The following is a 21,870-nucleotide window of genomic DNA, read 5'->3' as shown; positions in this document are numbered from 1 at the left end:
CTGCTTTACGCCTGTGGTGGATTGATTAATGGTCAACTTGTAACACCCAGCTGAACTGAATCAGCGTGGTCTGGGCATGGAGGATCCACCTGAAGTCTTTTACCAATAGCCATAAAAAGAGAACTGGAGGGGAAGATCTTGGCCTGTGGATTTGGTAGGAGAACCTTGCTGCAGATAGTTTTCCTGATGCAAACTAGGATGTTCTCATCGAAGGAGGGGCTCGGGGCCTCAATGTTGCTGGTAATGGCTGCTATTTTCATCAGAGGAGCTCTGATCTTCACTGTGAGCATCACTTCCAGGCTCCAAAGTGGATCCCTTAGCTTGGTGGCAGAAATCCTTCATCTCACCAGTGTAGATTTTCAGGCTTCCACCACTGGCCTTTGGGCCTTTCAGGTACAGATCCTCAATACGGACAAGCATATCACATTGCCATAGGCTCTAGGCCACTGGCTGGACTCAAGGAGGACATTGCCTTGGACTCTAGGCCTTCAGCTGGACTTATGTGGGAAACTGCTGGGATCTAAGCCCTCAGTTGAATACTTTGGGCTTCTAGTGTGTGGTTAATTTCTTGCACTCCTTTGCATTTGACTCTTTGGATAATTATCATAAAATAACCTTATAAATTATGTGTCCTGTATTTAATGTATTCCCTTGCTGAATCTTTCTGACTAAAACAATGCCATTCCTATGGTGGTTTGTATGCATGTCCCTATAACACACACATCCCTGGTCCCCTTAATCCAGTCTCTGCATTTCCATGCTATTTCTTCCAAGCTAACTAACACCTTCCAAGTCTCCACTCTCTTCAGGTTTGCATTTGTGTTCGGTCAATAAAATGCACAGACAGATCAATGAAGGGGAGGTCAGAGTGGTCTGGAATTTCCTCCCTTGCTTGGGCAGTTCTGCAGTGTCTGAGACCTTCAAAGACAATGGCTTCCCTCCCCTCCCCTCCTAGGGCTCTTCCTCTGAATTGGGCTCCCCTAATATCATTTCCTCCTTTTGCCTTTTTCAGACCTGCTACCTCAGTTTTCTTTTTTTGATGTCCTTGACTCTGCCCACACTTTTGTAAATTGTCTCCTCATTACAGTCTCTTTGGAATCCCAGTTAGAATGTGTGGCTTCTTGACTGACACAGAAGCTTTTAGTTTAGTTGAGGTAAGGGTAGAGTAACCTTATAATCTATCATTATCCAAACCAGGACACTTCTGAGAGTGAAAGGGGAAACTTAATAGTTAAAGCATGGCAACAGGCATAAATCACAACTGTGCTCAGAAACCTGGAATAAATGGACACCCTAGGTAAGTTACACACAAAAAAGATAATTGTTATAATGAAAAGACAAAAACATCTCTAAAATAGATAACATTACAGGATTGGTTACAGTAAGTACCAAAGAGTGGGATAGACTTTCAGTGCTACAGCCATTCCAAGAAAAGAGAGCTCATTTCTCCTGGGGAAGAAGACATCTGAGATCAGCAGGTTGCTCAGAGCTGCTCCAGCTAAGTGAAGTCACACAATTCATGTGTGCTTGGCCCACTTTGCAGACTTTCTATAAGAAATTTCACTCCTAGACTGATTCCCACCTCCACTCCTCACACCCCAGCATAATTTTCATCCCTTGCTATTGCTTAGCTAGGGTTCTTAAAGAAAGCCAATTAATTTAACTTTTAGGCAATCTTTCTTTTAAAAAAATCAAATGTATTCCTGATTTAGCTATAAATCATTGTAGATACCTGCTATTTTTGATTCTTTTAATATGTTTTTACAAAGATGTTTGTGAGGTGATTTATAAGCTTTACTTGCAAACTTAAACATTCTTACTAATAATATAAAGCCTAATAAGTAACCTAGAAACCATTTTTGTTTTGCTTTGCTTTGTTTTGTTTGCAGTACTGGGGATTGAACCCAGGTCAATTACACTGTGCTACATACAAAACCCTTTTTATTTTTATTTTTATTTTTTATTTTAAGACAAGGTCTTGCTACTTTCCCCAGGCTGAGCCCAGAACTTGCAATCTCCTTCCTCAGCCTCCCAGAGTGCTGGGATTGCAAACATGTGCTACCACACCAGGCTTAGTTTGCCTCTTAAACATAGGGTTTGAAAATTTAATACTCTAAAGCTTTGCCATCCTCAGCAAAGTGAACCCAGATTCATTGCTCCCCATTTCTCTATCTGACTCAAAGCTGCTTAGTGAGGAAATGTTGCTGATCCTCATGTTGCTAGTAGAAACAAGTTGCTATGAGCCCCAGTGTGTGACTTCAGGACTGCCAAATCACTGTTTCATTCAGGCATTTTATTCTCATGAAAACAGTTGCTAAAAACAAAAATACCCACCCAGTGCCCAGGAGATCAATTCTGTCAACTGGCACAGCCAGAGTTGATTCTTTCCTACTTCCTAGCCAGGCTGTGCAGGTTAGACCAGCAGGAGCTGGGGCTGAAAAGGACTCTTGAGAGATTCCAAAAGGGTCCTACAAGAACAAGACAAACAGGAGAGGAAAGCAGTTAAGTGGAGAGAAAAAGCAGACTCAGACATACAAATTGTAAGGAGGAAATGGAACACATTGAAGCAGACAGGTAGAAGTAAAGAGAGAAAAACACAGGGAAGAAATATAAGATGACAGTCACATGGGCAGCCTCATATTCCATGCTGGCAGGCCATTAAAATCTGTAAGGAACAGTGTATAGAGAGGGATTTTAGCAAGATGCAAGTTTCAGGCATGAGACAAGAAAAAGCTGCAGTGTGCTTTAGGTAGAAGAAAAACTGAAAATGAACTAAGCGATTTTACAAATCTATTCAAATTCTTATAAGGCACTTTTGGCCTCCTGCCTGCTTATCACCAGGGAAGATCTCCAGCCACTGTGCTGATGGATGGAGGTTCTCTCCTGTATGTGGAGCCTGTAGAGTTCTGTAGGAGGGAAGAGCATGCGGGGAACTCCCTGATGAGAATACTCTGGGTCCATATGGGGTGTAACATTCTATCAGCCTGTGAATTTTAAAAACCACCCTAAGGCCCAAAACCAATCCTTCAATTATGGGCCATTGCCTGCTGTGCTTTGCATGCATTATGTGAAGTGGATTATAACTAATTTTTCAGAGTCAGCAGATTGTTATTTACCCATATGTTGACAATCAGTTTGAAGTGGCAGAAATTGTGTCAGCTATTCCATGAAAAACACTACACCTACTCAAAGTCCTTATTAGCAACATCTACATTGGCTTTTCCTTTTAAAACTTGCATTAGGATAATTTTATATCACATGTGAGATGTTATATTATCTAGAATTTATACATAAATATTTTCCTAGCACCTATAATTTGTATAGCTATAGAAATTTATATTAAATATGTAAGTATACTTAAATTATATAAAATAATTAATATTATAGATGTATTTTACATAATTTATATAAAAGACTGTGTAACATGTAATAGCATTGTTATAAAATTATGTGAAATCAATTTTATATTACATGTGATTCATATATAATTTTGTTAATTTAACTTTTAAAAGAGCCAGTGTAGATATTAATGTATGTATAATATATAATATTGACAAAAACATTTTTCTAAAAGATTTTTGCAAAGCATCTACATAACAAAATGGCAAAATGTATATGAGAACTTTAGTAATCTACCATTACAATGGTTAATTAAAAAGTAATAACATTTTATACTTTTTCTTTTCACAGACACATTATTTTGTTTTTCTGGTTTGGGTTTTGGGCTTTTTTTCGGGTTGTTTTTTTTTGGTACCAGGGATCAAACTCAGGACCTTGCACTTGTGAGGCAGGCGGCAGCACCTCAGCACTGAGCTAAATCCCCAGCTCACAGACATATTATGAAGTAGGCACTGTGCAATATAGCTTGGATGTAAACTCCATTTAAGAAGTTCTCAAGAGCTTTGGAGATCAGTTTGAGAGAACAAGTGCCTCTGCAATAGTATAAATGCTGAGAGATATGTGCTTAGGAGCCAGGGAAGGGGAAAGGGCCTAGGGAGATCTTTCCAAAGGTGGACTTATCAGGAGTTGAATTTTGAAGGATGAGTAGGGCTTGTTGAAGAGAAAAACTACAAGGAAGAAAAGGGGTCTTCACACAGAAGAAAGAGGGACCAGCATCTTGGAACGGAATTAGAGCATGACTCTGTCTCATGCATTTATCACCATGGCACAGAGGACCCACCGATAAAACTAGATACACAAGGCTCATAACATTAAGGACCATGCATGCTAACCTGGCAACCATGAAAGATTTTAAGCAGTAACTTAGCATACTCCAATGGCAGAAAAGGGTGAGAATTAGGAGGAGAGTGAGAAGATGATATTAGAGACTCTAAACCAGAAGGTAAAGACACAGAAGCAAAGAAAGCTGAGATGACTTGAGCTGCTTAGAAAAGAGAATCTAAGATTTTGGGCCTGCTTGGATATGGAGTGTTAGTGAGAGGAAGAGGTCTGGGATGACCCCCAGATTTTAGGCTAAGACTACAGTAGCATGCCATTCATGGGTGCAGGACTGCTAGAGGATGGACCAGTGGCCATTTTGGTTATTTTCCTTTTGGGGAGAAGATGGGGAAACAAAATATTCCCTTTGGGGTGTACGTGTTTTGAGAAACTATAGGCTCTGGAGCTCAGCAGCAAGGTCAGAACTATAAACTCAAAAGCTAAGTATACCCAACAGATAAGCAGAAATTAAAACAGTATTGTGTTGGTCAGCCTCCCATCACTGTAACAAATGCCTGAGATAAATCACCTTTCTAAGAGGAAAGGTTTGTTCTAGCTCACAGTTTCAGTGGCTGGTCTTGTCCCTGTTGCTTTTGGTTTGTGGTAGCATAGTACATCATATGGGAGCATGTGGCATAGGAGGACTATTTATCTCATGGCAGCCAGGAAGCAAAAAGAGAGAGGAAGAGGAGGGTCCAGAGTTCCAATGTCCCTTTCAAGGACACACCCACAATGACTTCACTTCCTTCTACTAGGCCTCATCTCCTAAAGTTTCTCTACTTTCCAATAGCACCACAGCCTGGAGACCAATCTTTCGACACATCGGCCTTTGGGGAATATTCCAGAAGCAAAGGGCACATGTGAAAAGGCCATTTGTAGAAAGTGAGTGAAAGTCAAAGGCAGAATCTTGGGGCACATTACCATAATACAGGCACCATGCACACATCATAAAGGAACAACCAGAAAGGCAGAAGAGAGAAAAATAGACTATGCTTTTTTTCTTTGAAAAGAAACAGGCAACAGAGTTCAAAGAGAGTGAGTTTACAATGGCAGGTATGACACTGAAGCCAAGAAAGATAAACAAAGCAAGAAAATACAGCTTATTGTTTTAGTAGTGCATTTCAGTATGTTGAGAAATAAATTAATTGATACATTTAAATTGGTAATATAGTACTGAAAGTCATCACTGGATTTTTTCTTCTAAAATTTTTATTAGTTCATCTTTGCAGTACATAAAGATTACACTCATTGTGGGAAATTGTACATAATATATACATGATACACCTTAATGTACATAATACATCTTAATTCTTATTACTCCTTCCTCCCTCCCCCATCCATGCAGTTTTAACTCTCTCTCCAAGTGTATGTATTAATATATATATATATATATATATATATATATATATATATTCTACTTTAAAGGTGATTCGGTGTACATGGTTTGGTTTTCTAGAAGCATTTACTAATAAAAATACTGAGATGGAATGTGAGGTGTAAAATGCTTGTGAGAGATCAACACTGAAAGGAAAGGGAAACAGAGTGTTCTAGAGTAACAGCTCCCCCACCCCCAAGAAGGAGCCATACCAGGGTGAATGTCTGGGCTTTGTATCCCATGTCACTCAGTCACTGGCTGTGCCCAGAAGGCATGACATCAGGGAGTGGGCCTCTATAGCTGAGTCTGACCCTGAAGGAGCAAGCAGCTGGAGTGCCCTCCCACAGCTGCAAAACAAGTCCTTCCTGGCCGCCATTCCATGCTCCTAAGGCAGAGAAGGTGAGCCAATCCCAGCACCCAGGAGGAGGCTCCCCCGCCACCATTCCATGCTCCTAGGGCAGAGAAGGTGAGCTGCATGGGTGCCAGAAGCACCCCCTCCCACCGTGGAAATGTGAAGACACATAAACAAGCCTCAAAAACAGATTTCCAGATCACCTACAGCAACCCCGAAGGGAAACGATATGGAACACTCTGATACTCAACCACCTGGACTCCCAGAACTGGCAACAAAAGAGGATCTGGAAAAAATGAAATCAGAAATAATTTCTCAGATAAGAGCAAAGATTGTGCCCATAGTGCAAGACATGATTAATAAATCTAGAGAGGACACAGATTAAAAAAATAGAGGGTCTGAAGAACATGATGGAATCCCAACATAGGAAACAAATGGAATCCATAAAACAGATGCAAACAGATTTCCAGGACATTAAAAACTCCACCAAAAGTCTATGCAGCAGAATGAACCAATGTGAGGACAGAATTTCACATATAGAAGATAAGATTGCAATTAGTAACCAGGAAAAGAAAAATTGCTTCAAAATTGTAAGGGAACATGAGAAATCAATCCAGCAGCTGCTAGATGATGCAAAGAAGAATAACATAAGACTGATCAGAGTCAATGAAGAAACAGGACAGAGTGAAGATGACATAAAAATCTGTTCACAGAAGTGATGGCAAAAAACTTCCCAAGAACTTGACATACAGATAAGTGAGGCATATAGGACTCCAGCTAGCCTTGATCAAAAAAAATCTACACATAGACATATAATAGTTAAGATTCCAGAAACCCAACAGAAGAACAAAATTCTACAAGCAGTCAGAGAAAAGAAACAAATCACATACAAAGGAAAGCCCATCAGAATCACAGCAGACTTCTCAATGCAAACCCTCAAGGCAAGAAGATCTTGGAGTGATGTATTTCAAGCCCTAAAGGAAAACAGCCTCCAACCCAGATTGATGTACCCTGCAAAACTATCTTTCAAAATTGATGGAGAAATAAGATACTTTCATGATAAAGAGCACCTTAGGAACTTCAGGAATATCAAACCAGCACTCCAAAAATTTTAGACAATATCCTAGGAAAAGACAATGAGGATCACAACCCCAGGAAGCCCAGCAGAATGAATCCATTGGGTGTGACAAATTAAACACAAAGGGAGAGAATCCAACAAAAAGAAAAAGTCATGACAAGGCTTTTAAAACTTTTAACTTTATCTCCCTAATGAGTGTATAATTCAATCTTGTTATTGTACTGATTAGTATTTTTCTGATACTAGAGTTGCACACCTTTCCTTGTGCTGTACTGGCTATTTATCATCTTCTGTCTACTTTTTAATTGGGCTGTATGTTAATGAGCTGTAAAAGTTCTTTATATATTCTGGTCATAGGTTATATGCATTGTAAATATGGTCTAAGGACTACTTTTCATTCTAATTATGTCATTTAAAGTTCTAAATTTTGATGGAATCTCATTTAACAATTTTTTTCTTTTATACATCATGTTTTTTGTATCCTAGGTAGTTCTTGCCTATCCTAAATTCCTAAACATTTTCCCTTATAATTTCTTCTTAAAGTTTTATACTTTTAGGCTTTCATATTTAGGTTCATAGATCCCTTCAAGTTATTTTCATGTATGGAAATAAAGGGTTGAGGTTAATTTTTTATATATGCATACCAGGTGTTCTAATGCCATTTGCTGAAAACACTATCTTTTCCTCGGCTCTTGACTTGAGTTTATATTCTATAAAATGCTAATGTTAAATAATCTTTCAAAATTCAGTGGACCATATATGTGTGGTTCTATTTCTAGATTCTCTGTTTTATTCCAATGATCTATATGTCTTTCCTTACACCAACACTGTCTTGATTACTGTAGCTTTGGAAGAAGTCTTAAAATTAGGTACTAAACATCTTCCAACACTGTTTTTTTTCCTTTTCTTTTTACACTTCTAGGTCCTTTGTACTCCTACATAAATTTTAAATTTCAATATCCTCTTCATTTATAGCAAGTATATATAGACCGGAATTTTTATATATACCTTGTGTTTTCTAATCCTGCTAAATTCAAATACAAGTTCTAGGGGCTCCTAGAGATTTCTTAGTATTTTCTCTGTGGATGATCATTTCATCTACATATAAAGATTTTGCTTCTACCTTGCAATCCTATCCTAATTGTGTCATTTTATTGCCAGACTATTTTGGTTTAGGCCTATGTTTCAACGTTTAATGGACAGAGAAAGAGTAGGCATATCTGCCCTTGTTCCCCACCTTAAGGAGAAAGCATTGAATCTTCTCCATTCATATAAGGCATTTTTGCTGGAAGTATGGAGTACACGTCTTTAATCTGTTGAGAAGTTTCTGTTCTACTTCTAGTCTCCTGATAGCTTTTACCATGAACAGCTGTGGAATTTAGTCCAATACTTTTTCTCCAACTAGTAACAGGCTCATAAGGCTTTTTCCTTTTCTCTGTTAAAATGATGACTTTTGGGGGTGGATCTTCCAATGCTAAACCAACACTGCCATCCCTATAATAAAACCACTTTCTACATACTGCCAGATCTGACTTCTAATAGTTTGTTTTGTAAAACAAATTTCTATCTATGTTCATACATTTTTCTTCTATTATCTTTATCCAGTTTTACAATTAGCACAGTATTGTTTTCCTAAAATGAGGGAAGAAGTGTTCCTTTTTTTTCTGCTTTTAATGTTTGACATAATTTATCAGTTAGAATGTATACGAGCCTGTTGTTGTCATATAGGTAGGTTTTCAAGGTAGGAATATACTTTCTTTAATAGGTGCTATTCAAATTTTATATTTCCTCCAGAGTTAGTTTCATTAATTTGTCTTCCAAGGTACTTCTCAGAAGTTGTCAAATTTATTTCAAAACAGATTTTTGAAATATGCTTTCTATATCCTTTTGAATTCTGTAAAATCTGTGGTAATGTCTCCTAGGTCTTGATATTTTAATTTTAAAAATGTATAATTGATATTGTTTAATAGGAAGTAAAGGTCTAAAGGAGCTGGGGAAGTGGGAGGGGTAGGGGAAAAGAAAGAAGGGAAAAGAAAAAATATGAGAAAAGGAAAAAAGTGGGAACAAAATCTTTGCAAATAGGGAAGGATGGAGGGGATGAAGGGAGGGCAGGGTAAGAGGAAAAAAATAAGAACCAAGATACTCATGTAATGGTACAAGATCCCAATGATGTATGTAAATGTATTTTATACCTAAAATGTACCAATAAACTTAATGGGGGGGGGAACAAGTCCTTCCTTAAAGGATACCTGGGCAACATATCCTCTTTCAGCCTCATGTGGCCTGCAACCATTGTCAAAAACACTGTAAACCACATGAGGTTGAAATGGTACAGCCTCAACCAGCTATAATTACTGGTTGTTAATGTAGACAACTATTAATTCTTTGCCCTGTATCAGCATTCCAAGCATTTCTTTGTCATCTTAAATATGAAACAATGGTAAAAAGATACTAAGTTATGGTCCTGTCATATTGACTATGTGCATGTGAAAACCTAGACTGGACAAGAATGTCATAATTACATTTGCTTTTGGACTTAAGTATTAGGTATATTTTACATCAGAAGATAAAAGGGGAACACATTGAGGTATAAGGCAATAATGTGGTTGAGCTCTTCCAAATATTATCTAAAACAAAGTTTTAGTTGCCTAGGTAGAGAAAACTGCCATTTAATAGCACTTTTAAAAAAGTGTTCTACAATTGAACAGCCCTGAGAAAATAGATAAGGCAATTATATTTAGTTCTACTTTGCATTTATGCCATTTGACATCTCTTCCTTTGCAAGACAAATTTCCCTGTGCCAGCTGTAATTAGGCACTGAGATAAAGCTGCCTTAATATTCTGCATATTTGATGAGGGCTGCCAACAGCTGTCGGATCACTGACTCTGTTCTCATGTACAGTGAAAACATCAAAGACATCTGCGGTTTGCCCTAAAATTAGGGCCAGAATCGGCCTTATCTCCTTTATTGTGTAGCTGGCCTTGCTGCTTGCATAACTAGCAGGGGAACCTTCACAGATTGCTGCCAGGCCATGAAGGGGAACCACCTAAGGGAGACTTTGGACAGCAGCTGAAGTGTCCTGTCCAGCACACGGCTCAAAGGCACAGGGTTTGGAGTCGCACAGACCCAGCACAGACCTCAATTTTTACTACTTATTCAGGACTTTGAGCAAGCTTTTTAAACTCTCAATCATAACAGTTTGGTTTTTTTGTTTGTAAAATAGGAAAAACAAAAAGGTTACCTCATAGAGTTGTTTTGAGAAACAATAAAATGTTATAAAGCACTAAGCATGAGCCCAGAGCCCAGGACGCACTTGTACAGTGTTAGCAATCTTCATTTCTTCACCTGGGATCTTTTCCTGAGAAGTAATAATTGCAGCAGCTTTAAAACACTCATTTTCTGAAAAAGAAAAATCATAAAGAGCTCTCTGTTAAGTTTAAAATAATGACCATCACATACACACACACACACACACACACACACACACACACACACACACACACACGCACACAGTTGTCTTCAGAATTCCCAAAAATTATAGAAACCTCTTATGGTTTTCTTGGCAAACATGGGAGTCCTTTTTACTACCATTTAAAATTCTGTGACAAATTTTAAACCTTTATTTACTTCTTGGAACCATACACTCACTATCAAGTCACTGTTTTCAGTAATTTGTAGTGACTCTTCTGGAGAAAGTACCAGGTAGTTGACCTTTAGCCACAGTAACAGAAAGCCAGAAAGCTTGACTGGACTGCCTTAAACAATGGACATTTATTGTCAACGGCTTGGCAACTCATCAATGATGCTTGTACTTTCTGCTTTCTGCTTTGCCATCCTCCACATCAGACTAGCTCCCTCATGGTCACAAGATAGCTGCCATATACAAATAATTATAGCTATTCTCTCTCTCTCTCTCTCTCTCTCTCTCCCCCCCACCCCGGGATTGAATATTCAGGGTGTCACCCATGCTAGCCATGCACTCTACCACTGAGTCACATCCCCAGCCCTTTGGTTTTTTGAAACAGAATCTCACTAAGTTACTCAAACTGGTGATCCTCCTGCCTCATGAGTAGCTTAGAATAGTGGTGAGTAGCATAAACCACTGCCTGGCTTGTGTCTCTTATTTATTTATTTATTTATTTATTTATTTATTTAATTTTCTGGTACCAGGAATTGAACTCAGTACCTTGTGCCTGTGAGGCAGGTGCAGATCCACTGAGCTAAATCCCCAGCCCTCTGTGTCTCTTTTTTAAAAAAATTTATTTTTATTAGTACATGTTTGCAGTACATAATGATTACATTTATTGTGGGGAGTTGGTACATATACATAACCATTTTAATTCTTTTTTGTACCCTTCCCTCTCTCCTCCTTCTTCTATCTCTTGGTTCACTTCCCTTTTACAAAAGATCTGTCTCCCTGTTTCCTATTATCTACCTTTTATTTTGCTCTTTATTTACATTTTTGGTTTGTCATATAAGACAAATCATGTGATATTTAAGCTTATATGTTTTTTGTTTTTTGGGGTTTTTTTGGTACCGGGGATTGAACTCAGGTCCTTGCGCTTGCACAGCAGGCAGCGAAACCACTGAGCTAAATCCCTGGCCCTAAGCTTATATGTTTTAAGAAAAGGGAAACCTCTCTCAGAAGCATCACAGCATGTATCTTCTCAAGTCTCAGTGGCCAGAACAGAATCACATAGCCATCATGAACTAATCAGTAGTAGCAGAAGCAGAATGACCATGACTGGCTTAGCAAAGCCCGCAGGAGTGCAAAGCATGGATCAATTGCAGAAATTGCAGTTTCATAATAAAAGAGGACAGGATACAAGTTCATCTTCTACAGCGTCTGTATAATTATATGTAACTATTTAGAGATGAAAATCAAAATCTTTCCTCCATTCTTCCAGGAAGCATTCCACCCATATTTACAGAAAAGTAAACATTTATTTATAAAAAATAAAATTAATGAACTTGGCAGAGCCCAGAATTGATATTTAGTTGCACACATAAGTATGACATCATGGCTGGTATTTTTTCTGTCAGCATCCATGTGCCATCCCAGCCACTAAATAGTTTGATGATTGTATCTGGACAAATCTATCAAACTATAAGTTCCCAGAGAGCAAGGTTTGTTCACCATTATATCCTCCGCTGCACAATAACCAGCACATAGCAAGTGTCCAGTAAATATTTGTTGAATAAATGAGTGAGTGCAATGATACAGGAATAAATAAATAATAAGACACTGTGTGTACTACAGCAGGACTCCTGCCCCTGCAGCCCTCTAGCATTTACAGTTGGGGCTAATGACCTCCTTCCACAGCCTCTAATTTCAATACCCTTAACCCAGGAGACTATGAGATAACAACCAACGGCTTACTGCCTAGAAGACACATATGTCACTATTATGGCACTGTGGATTTATGTTGTTGTTTTGTTTTGCTTTTGTTTGCAGAAAGAAAGACTATTTGTTGACTGGCAAAGAGACATGCTCAAATCTGTCTCACCATCATCCAGAAGTCAAGGAATTTAGATGGCTAGGTAAAAGGGAAAGATTCTTCCATTGGTATACATGGATTCTCTGGTGCTTCCTGTGGGGCACCGTGGAGTTTATAGCATTTAACCACGTGGAATCACAACAAATAAGGCCAGTTGTTTCCAAATTTGGCACCAGAATCATCTAGAGAGATTTAACAAAACGTGCAATTCAACTCCACCAATACTGGAAACTAACAATCTTTTAGACAACAGCAAATTTGATGTTGGCCATTTAAACATTTAATGTTGCTGTAATTCAAGAGTTTTTTACAATTTCACTTTAATCCCTATTTTTATAATAATCTAATTATAAAGTAAATTCAAGAGATATGTTCATTCTCCACCATTTCCATGTACTATTGGAAAGAGTGCAAGCTATAGTATACATTTTAGAGAATAAATTGACAGGAAGTGTCAAATTTAAAGGGTGTAGGTCATTTAGGTTCAGTGATTTTGATTTTCAGAATCCATAATACGAAAATATTTTCAAAGGTGTATATGTGTGTTTAGTATTTAGGCTGGTTTAGTTGAAGTAAAAGTCTCAATAGCTCAATACAATAAATGAATGTCTTGCGCTCACATCATCAATGCAAGCCAGCAGGGAAGCTCTGCTTACAAAGTCGCCCAGAAATCTGTCTTGTCACTACCTTTTTCTAGAACCTTGGAGTTCCTCTATTAAATTGTAAGGTGAGGAAAGAGAAGACATACAGAGAATGGTGTGGGAGACTCTTACGGACCAGGCCTAGAAGTGACAAGTATCCCTTTGACCCATGTACCTTTGCTGAAACTTGATTACAAAACTCTATCTACCTGGGAGGGAGCCTGGAAAATGTACATGGCCTATGTGCCCTGAAGAAAAACAAAGCATGGCGAACACTACCACTGGGGCTGGAGGTGGATGTTCATCACAGGATTGTTTATGAAAGCTAACCTGAGAGAAAAATATAATGTATCCCCTTATTGTAGAATATGAAAGCTGTAATCAAAATAAAATGGACATTTTATTCATACTAATATGGAAGAATTCCTGTAATATACTGGTGGGTCAGAAAAGATGTGTAATAGTGAGCCTGCCATAATGCAATTTTTATTACTTATAAGTAGAATATAAATAGTCTAGTCTCAAATTAGAGTCTTCTTTAAAGAAAATTAGCCCTGTCCACATAATGGAATGCTATGCATTCATTAAAAAGAATAAATACCAGAGCCAGGGATTTAGCTCAGTGGCGCCACAACTGCCTTGCAAGCACAAGATCCTAAGTTCGATTCCCGGTACCAAAAAAAGAATAAATACCTCTCTGTCTACTAATACAGAAATATCTCTAATAGGTCATTAAAAGTGTGGGCTAAAGGTATAGCTCAGTGATAGAGCACTTGGTTAGCACGTGCAAGGTGTTGGGTTTAATCTCCTGCACTGTAAAGAGAAAGGAAAGAAAGAAAGAGAGAGAGAGAGAGAGAGAAAGAGAGAGAGAGTGGGAAATGGTAGAATTCAGCTATCTAGTTGTAAGAATAGATCACAAGAAGTTTGTTAACTAAGAGAATTAAGTCGTTTCTGGGAAATTCCACAAGTCTGTTTGTTAAAAGAATGCCAGAAAACTTTGAGACCTTGTAAAAGTCTCACAGGAGAAAAACAGGTTTTCCTAGTTTTCTTATTTACCCTTTTCTTATTTACCATTTTCTGGGATCAGAGGACCGCGACCCAATGACTCTAAGGGTGGTAAGAGAGATAAGACTCACTCTGCACATCTGTGACATTATGTGGGCCGGTGGGCTTGATTTTGGCTGAAATCGTCCTGCTCTCTTGATACTATCTGATAAGAAGAGAACTGCAATGTGCTCTTTGATGTACGGGATTGGTGAACGGAAACAGGGGACTTGTGAATTCGCCTGTAGCTTTTATGAGTCACTTAAAGTCACTGGTTATCATCAGAGGTTAAAATCATAGCCAGAATAACTAAGCTGCTTTCCTACATGTATAAAAGCCTTGCTTCTTCCCTTTGTGATTGTCGAATAGTGCCAGAGGAATTAAACTGCTGTTAGTCCCCCAGGCTGTCTCCTTTTCTTTCTTTAAAAGTCAGTGCTTTCCGGGGTTCCAGGTCTCCCTCTAGAGAGACCATCAACAAGAGAGAGAGAGAAAGAGAGAGAGAGAGAGAGAGATGCCAAGCAATGGATAAAGATGTAAACTTTCATTTGAAATGAAAAGGATGAATATTTACACATTTATTTGCACAAAAAAAATAAGAAAATAGGTAATATTTTGGAGGAGAACTCAGTGGGCAGGAAAACAAAATTTGAGGTAGAATAGACACATATTTTATAATAGTTAAGCTTCTATACCTTTTAAATTTTGTTCCATGTGATTTAACCAGGCAAAATATGTTTTAAAACTACCAGTTCTGAGAAAGAAGTCAGGCAATTAGCAGGAGAACAATTGACTCAAACTCTTTGTTTTTAAATATATTGACATTCAGATGTTGTTAGAAGCAAAGGGGTGGTGTGATATTGGGGAGCAGTTAGTCATTTAAGTCTGGATGTCAGGAGAGAAGTTTGGGCTAGAAATATAAATGCAGGCATTTTCAGCATATAGATAATATTTAAATCAACAAGGATAGATGAGATCACCTAATGAGAGTATAAAGGGGTAAGGAGAAGTGCCTGGTTTCAATCCTGAACTACTGTAAAATAATGCATGTTCCTGACTGAAAGTTTGAAAAATACTAAAAAGCATTAAAAAATTTAAAAATTATTTATCATCCCACTTTCCAGAGATTTTCTTCCAGTCGCTTCTCTCTGCATTCAAGAATATGCTATTAAGCACCTCCTTATATGAAAATCTCTTTGCATATTTAAAGACAGAGGGGGATAATAGCATTCCAACAACCCAGAATATTTTTTAAGTGAAATACAATCTTTATGGAAGTCTTATAGAACATTTGTTTAATGTGTAGCAAATGTCTTTAAAATTCTGTCTCTGTCTCTCCCCCCTTCCCCCACCCCAACACCATCACCAGGACACTGATACATAACTCAAGGCTCCTGCTTTCTCTATATACCCAACCCTTTTTTCTTTGTATACTGGTTGCTGGTGTCTGTTCCATCCCTTCCTCTGCCTCCTAAAACACAGACTTTCAGGAACATGGTGCTCTGGAAATTCTCTACCTGCCCAGAAGGCCCCTTTGCTGTCATGCTCTATGGCCTTCAAGGTCAGCCTAGGAGAGTATCACCAAGCCCCCTTTGCTTTCTAGCCTCCAATTAGGTCAGGCCAGTGCGGAGCTTGGGCTGGAGGAAGAGGGGGAGGAGAAGTCAAGCCTGACTCCCTAGTCCCTCCATGCTAAAATGGCAGCACAGTCTGGTAGGATCACTGTCTGAGTAAGATCCCAGAGCAGGCCCATCCCTGACCCACAAAGCCTTGGGGCATCAGAGATGTGATTGGCTCTGGGGTGCTTCAGCATTTAAATCTGCTCACCTCTTTGTAAATAGTCCCTTAAAGAAGCACTTCTCAGTGGCACAGCTGGAGTATGTCACTTCTGTGCCAAGACCCTGACTGATGTGAGTCACTCGAGCCCCTTCAGTTCTCTATCTCTTAGAACTCATGTTCTTCATCACCCCAGACAAATGCCTGAGTTCCAAGTAGGTAGAGACTTTTGTGAACATTAGTTCACAAACTAATATTGTGAATATGACTTTTGTGAGTATTACTTCATATGAGATACCAGTATAGATAATATACAAACATTTTTATATGCATAAAGAAAATCTGTAAGGAATGCTTGCTTAATCCTAGGTAGTCCAGGGTAAGGGGACAAGGGGAAAGGGGGCCTTTCATTTTTTTTCTTTATGTATAGCTCAGTTAATTATGGTTTCAATAAAGAGGTACTCTTTTTGAAAAAAAATACTTATTTTAATTTTAAGGAATATAATAAGGGGATGTGACCACAGAAACAAAATCTCCACCCACTCCTGCAGAACCACTATATACATCTGTGAGTGTTGTGCCCTGCATGTAGGCCCCTGTTATGGGGACATTAGCCCTGTAATCCACTCAACAGCCTTTGAGATCTGATATGGAACCCTGATGCACCCTAAGACAAGAACTAGCCTCGTTCCTATTTGTCTGGATCTGATTTTCTGCCAATTGGGATTTTCAGTTGTAAATTGTTCTTGCTACTTCTACAAGGGCGGAAAACTGCATTTGGGGCTTGAATTGGCAATATACTGGTGATACTTAGATCTTGCCTTTTTATTTTTATGTTTATTAGTATATGCTTGCAGTACATGATGATTACATTCATTGTGTGGAGTTGGTACATGGATATAACACATCTTGCCTATTTTTGTCTACTCCAAACCCTGCTTGGATGAACGTTGCTCAAATTCCCAGTCTCTCAGTGTTGTTGTTTTTTTTAGCTTTCTTTATTAACACAGATCTCTGGACCCAAATTTTCCTTTTTGGGTCTGCTTTCTAAGCCCCAGCTTAGAAACTGCAATAATTCTTAGACATTCTCTCCAGTGTTTAAATAGCTATTTTACATTTCTTTGCCACTAACCAAATTACCAGGAGTAATCTAATCTAACTTTAACTTAAATTTCAATCTCTATTCATATCTTTTTTTCCCTTGAGTAGCTTCCACCTGAAAACATATTGGACTTTCCTTGCCTTTAATAGTCATGACATATGATGTCACTAGATTAACTCAGCCATTTCTAAAACAGCCAATTCCCATCATCCCCCCAACCCTAACTCAGCAACCTGACTTTATAATAAACCATTCTATTTTGAACTACATAAATTTAAGATGGTCATTACAATTTAGCATTCATGAACACACAGTATACAGAGACACATGTGTATATATATTTATAAAGTTTTCAGAAGCAAGCTGAGGTTGTACAGTAGTACTCTCTCAGTTCTAGTTTGTGATTCACCTGCAGAAGTTGCCTCATCGCTTTTGTAAGATCAGATGTCAAATAGTGAACTGAGGCTCCATTCACTTCTGTTTCTGCAGACTCATATCCCATTATCTTTCCCTCCCACTCAGGAGCAAGATTAGTTACTCATTAATTTTGAGGGGGTTTCCTAAGAGACACAGCAAAGATTTCCTGGTGATGTGGGCTGACAGCTATGGAAGTGCTAACAAGGGAAATCATAAAATCTCTTCCTTGGGAGTCTTAATGAAAAGCAAAACCAAATGGGTCTTGTTAACAAGTATTAGAAGTACGTAGGGGACTTGAATGGGGTGAAGGGTCATATCATTCAATGATTTGTAGTAACAGATGGACTATTAATTTAAAATAAGAAGCAACAGTCAATTAACAGTTAGTGTTTCCCAAATTCCTTGGGTTTTTTAACCATGGAGTAATGCTAGCTACACTCTCACCTTATTTAGCTTAATAAAATTTCAGCCTGAGTTTTAGTGCTGTATTCACCATTACACAAGAAGTAAATTGCATTTACTACTTGATACCTGTTAATGCACTGTCTTCTTCACCCCAACTCCCCACGTGGTCCCACTGATTGGTAGCACCCAGAGGCTTTCTAATGTGGGTAGGACGCAGGATGTGCTTCTTGGTTGTTCAGGTTTCCCTCTGTTCACTCCCTCTATTTCCTTTGTATAAAAAGATGAGCTGTGAATACATGTTGCTTAAGTCTCTTATTCAATCAAAACAAAATTTGAGGCCGGGGATCTAGCTCAGTGGTTCCGGCGCCTGCACGCAAATGCAAGGACCCAAGTTTGATCCCCGGTACTAAAAAAAAAAAAAAAAATTTGACTTTGGCACTGACACAATCAGTTTCCATACTTTGCTTCTCCATATTGTGGCAAACCATTTGCTTTAACCAAACTTAGCATGCAGTAAAAATAGCAGCAGTCCTTGTACTTGCCTGTGATTTCAAACACTTTTTTATTTCTGTGTTTTGCAGGTAATCCTATTACCATCATGTACAAATACCCACACAGAATCATACATCTCTGCTTTACTTTTAGGAAGTGTGTTATTTAAAATGTTAGGTTAATATGTATAGCTAACAGATGATTTTAGACAATCAGGTTAAAGTTTTTTTAAAAAATAAAATGTTGAGTTTCAAGAGTCAAGTAACTGCTGAGAAAAATCAAGTGAAATCTTAGGTACTGTAATCTTAAGAGGGTCATCACTGACCCTTTTAACCAGAACCAGAACTTTCCAGAGATATTCTGTATTTATTTATTGTGAACTAAAGTTTTTAATTTTATAAATCATAGAAATATAATAATACTCATTTATTGAACACCTAGTATCTGCCAAACATTGTTCATATGCTTTACTTTGTATTGTCTCATTTAAGTCTCATAAACCCTATAAGATAGTACTGCTATTATCTCCATACTACAATGAGGAACAGATTGAGTAACTTACTCAAATCACGAAGGAGGTGGTATGGAGCCAGGGTTTGTACCTAGGCAATAAGAGACTAACAACCTGAGCTTCAAATAAACTTTTATTACATGTGTAAATACCAAATAGTTTATCTAGTGTGAGAAACTGAAAGTGTAAATAAGAATTAAAATGATTATCATGAATAATTGATCATTTGAAATATTAAAAGGTCCAAAGGTATAGGAGTGGTGGGAGGAGAATGGGAAAGGAAAGAAGGGAAAGGAAAAATTATGAGATGAAAAAACAAATGGAAACAAAATCTATGTAAATAGGGAAGGGTGGAGGGGGTGAAGGGCGCACAGGTAATGGGGAAAAAAATAAGAACCAACACACTTCATGTACAGGTACAAGCACCCAATGATAAATGTAAACGTATTGTATACCTCAAATGTACCAATAAAAGAATTTTTTAAAAAATAAACTTTTATTGTCTGTTGGGGCTTTTACATACAGAAAAGGTACATATCATTACTTATATTATGCAATGTATTTTAATGTAATTTTAAAATCTCTTTTTAATAATTTTATATTCGGGGCCGGGGATTTAGCTCAGTGGTTTCGCCGCCTGCTGCACAAGCGCAAGGACCTGAGTTCGATCCCTGGTACCAAAAAAATAATAATAATAATTTTATATTCAATGAGGATAATTGTTTTTACTTATTTGATTAATACTTAAATATCTCTTACATTTGACAATTCAAAATCTAGAAAATATTTAGCTATTTATACATTTAACTGATCAAATTCTCTTAGACCCTTCAAATGCAATGCAGACACCTCAATCAGTATAAAGGTCAGTATAAAAAATCTTTCTCTAAAGTAGTTTTATAAATATAATAAACCAGATCTTTAAATTTGGAAGCTCAAATCCTCTAAAGCCTAAAATACAAACAAAATCTACAAAAGTAATATGATTACACGGCCTGATTAAACTTGTTCTTAAGTTTAACATATGAGTATTAAGTTATACTATTAAGCTATACAGGGGTTTTTTCTTCCTAGGGCTATAAATTTGTTTTCCCATACACAGGGAAAATAGTTATCCACCTAAAGTCAGTGTAGTGGTGACCTGTAATCCCAGAACTCTGGGAGGTTGAGGCAGGGTGATTCCAAGTTTAAGCCCAGCCTGAGCAATTTAGAGACTGAGAGACTCTGTCTTAAAATAAAAAATAAAAAGGGAGAGGGCTGAGGATGTACCTCAGAGCAAAATCCTTGAGTTCAAACTCCAGTACCTCTACAAAACAAGAGGGCAAAAAAAAGAAAAAAGAAAACATAACCCCTTAGGATCATACCCAGGCTTTTTTTGTTGCATTGCTGTAGAGCCCAAGTGCTGCTTCTAAAACTAACCCAGTAAGTATTGGAGTGAGGTCAGAATTTTGTCTCACATCTCTACATCTCCTGAGTTTCCAAAACCTATGTCCTTCCAACTTAAATAACCACATTTCCATTTCTAACAATCTTGTGATTTTCCCAAAATACCCCATATCTTAAAATATTAGGGGCTTTCCAGGCCTACAGGTTCTAATTCCCTTTTAGTTAATAACAGACTGTTTCATTAAGTCCTAGGTCATAATGAAATTTTGAATGTATACTGTACTCAGATTTCCATTTCCTCTATTTATTTTTATCTATCTCATCAAACACCATTTTATGGTTATATTTTCCCTTTTCCTGACAGCCCCAAAACCTTCCTTTGCTTGCTGTAGCATCCATACCTCTAAGAATGAGTTTCCAACCATACTATTTCCCACAATAAAGTGTGTCATTGGAACAGTCCACTTTCATTCCTATAAGTGTTCTGTGGTGTGAGGCTGTGCCTCCAGGAAGTACAGAAATCAGTTGTCCTGTTCAGAGTTCCTCATGAAGCCAGCATAAAGTATTTCCCCGTGATAATGTGGTGAGAGCATAAAAATGCCAAGAAATATTCAAAAGACCATGATATGACCCAAAAGTACCTGGCCCCTGGCCTGTGGCTAATAAATAACATTAGGCCATTTTCCAGAGGCACAAGCCATTTAAAGTTAATTGTTAGAAACTGGCTCTCTTCAAAGTGTCCCACAGTTACCTCTGGGTTTCTCAAGAGTATTCTAATGTGCTGGAGAATACACCATTGTATTTGGCTTCTTTTTTCCCCACCACCTCAATGGTAAAGGCCTCTGTGATTAGCATTTTCTTAAGACTCATAGGACATTCCCTACCACTGTTCCAACCTCCAGAAAAGACACCAATTTCTTCCTGGCCACTACCTAATTGCCCATACTTATGTGGAATACAAAAATAACTCAACATTTTTTTACATCTGCTTTTAAATGTGGCAGCTAGAAATCAGAGGAGTCCAATCTCCAGAATTCTGCCTTTTTTCTGATCAGGAAACAGCTCACCTCTGCCTCCAAGAATGATCCAAATATTTCCACAACTTATATCCCTGGACAAACAATCAAAGGCAATCTATTCCATTCAAGGGGGGGTTATAAATGGTGCTTGTGAGGCCACTTGGAGACAGGCTGTGTGAGAAAAAAATATTTATTCCAATCCATGTGTGAACAGCAACTGAAATCAGGGGAAGATTTCAGCAGCTAGCTGGGAATAGCCAAATCTATTACATCCATGTGTGGATGGGCTGACATCAAGGGAGTGAGATACCAGCACCTAGCTGGAAAGAGAATTAAGCCTAGATGGGGCTTGAAAAGGTGACCGTGATCATAAGGAATATTTATGACTGAGGGTCCAAGGAATGTCAGTGTGAGTGTAAAGACAATCACTTGACTTCTCAGCACCAAGGAGATTGTATTCTCCATCCTGAATTTTCTGTTTGGCCATCTGTCCTGTTTACTGAAATTAGCCTGTTGCTTGCTGAGAGTGGCCTGTTGGCTTGCAAGTCTCATTCAGGCCAG

General features: G+C 38.1%; 1 long non-coding RNA gene across 4 annotated transcripts in view; it reads right to left on the bottom strand.

The window, feature by feature from the left end:
• Window positions 1-21,870, bottom strand: part of LOC110345479 (uncharacterized) — a 442,224-nt gene that overhangs the window by 358,683 nt on the left and 61,671 nt on the right. For all 4 annotated transcript variants that reach the window (XR_015442355.1, XR_015442357.1, XR_015442358.1 and 1 more), the window contains exon 2: window positions 10,266-10,423. This is a non-coding gene — a long non-coding RNA (uncharacterized LOC110345479). The remainder of the gene's footprint in view (window positions 1-10,265; window positions 10,424-21,870) is intronic.

The sequence above is a fragment of the Heterocephalus glaber genome, unplaced genomic scaffold (genome assembly GCF_053883595.1).
Source record: "Heterocephalus glaber isolate CG9 unplaced genomic scaffold, H.glaber_assembly_v1.0 deba00001543, whole genome shotgun sequence".
Lineage (NCBI taxonomy): Eukaryota > Metazoa > Chordata > Mammalia > Rodentia > Bathyergidae > Heterocephalus > Heterocephalus glaber.
Note: the sequence above shows the minus strand (reverse complement) of the source record. Positions and strands in the feature narration are given on the sequence as shown.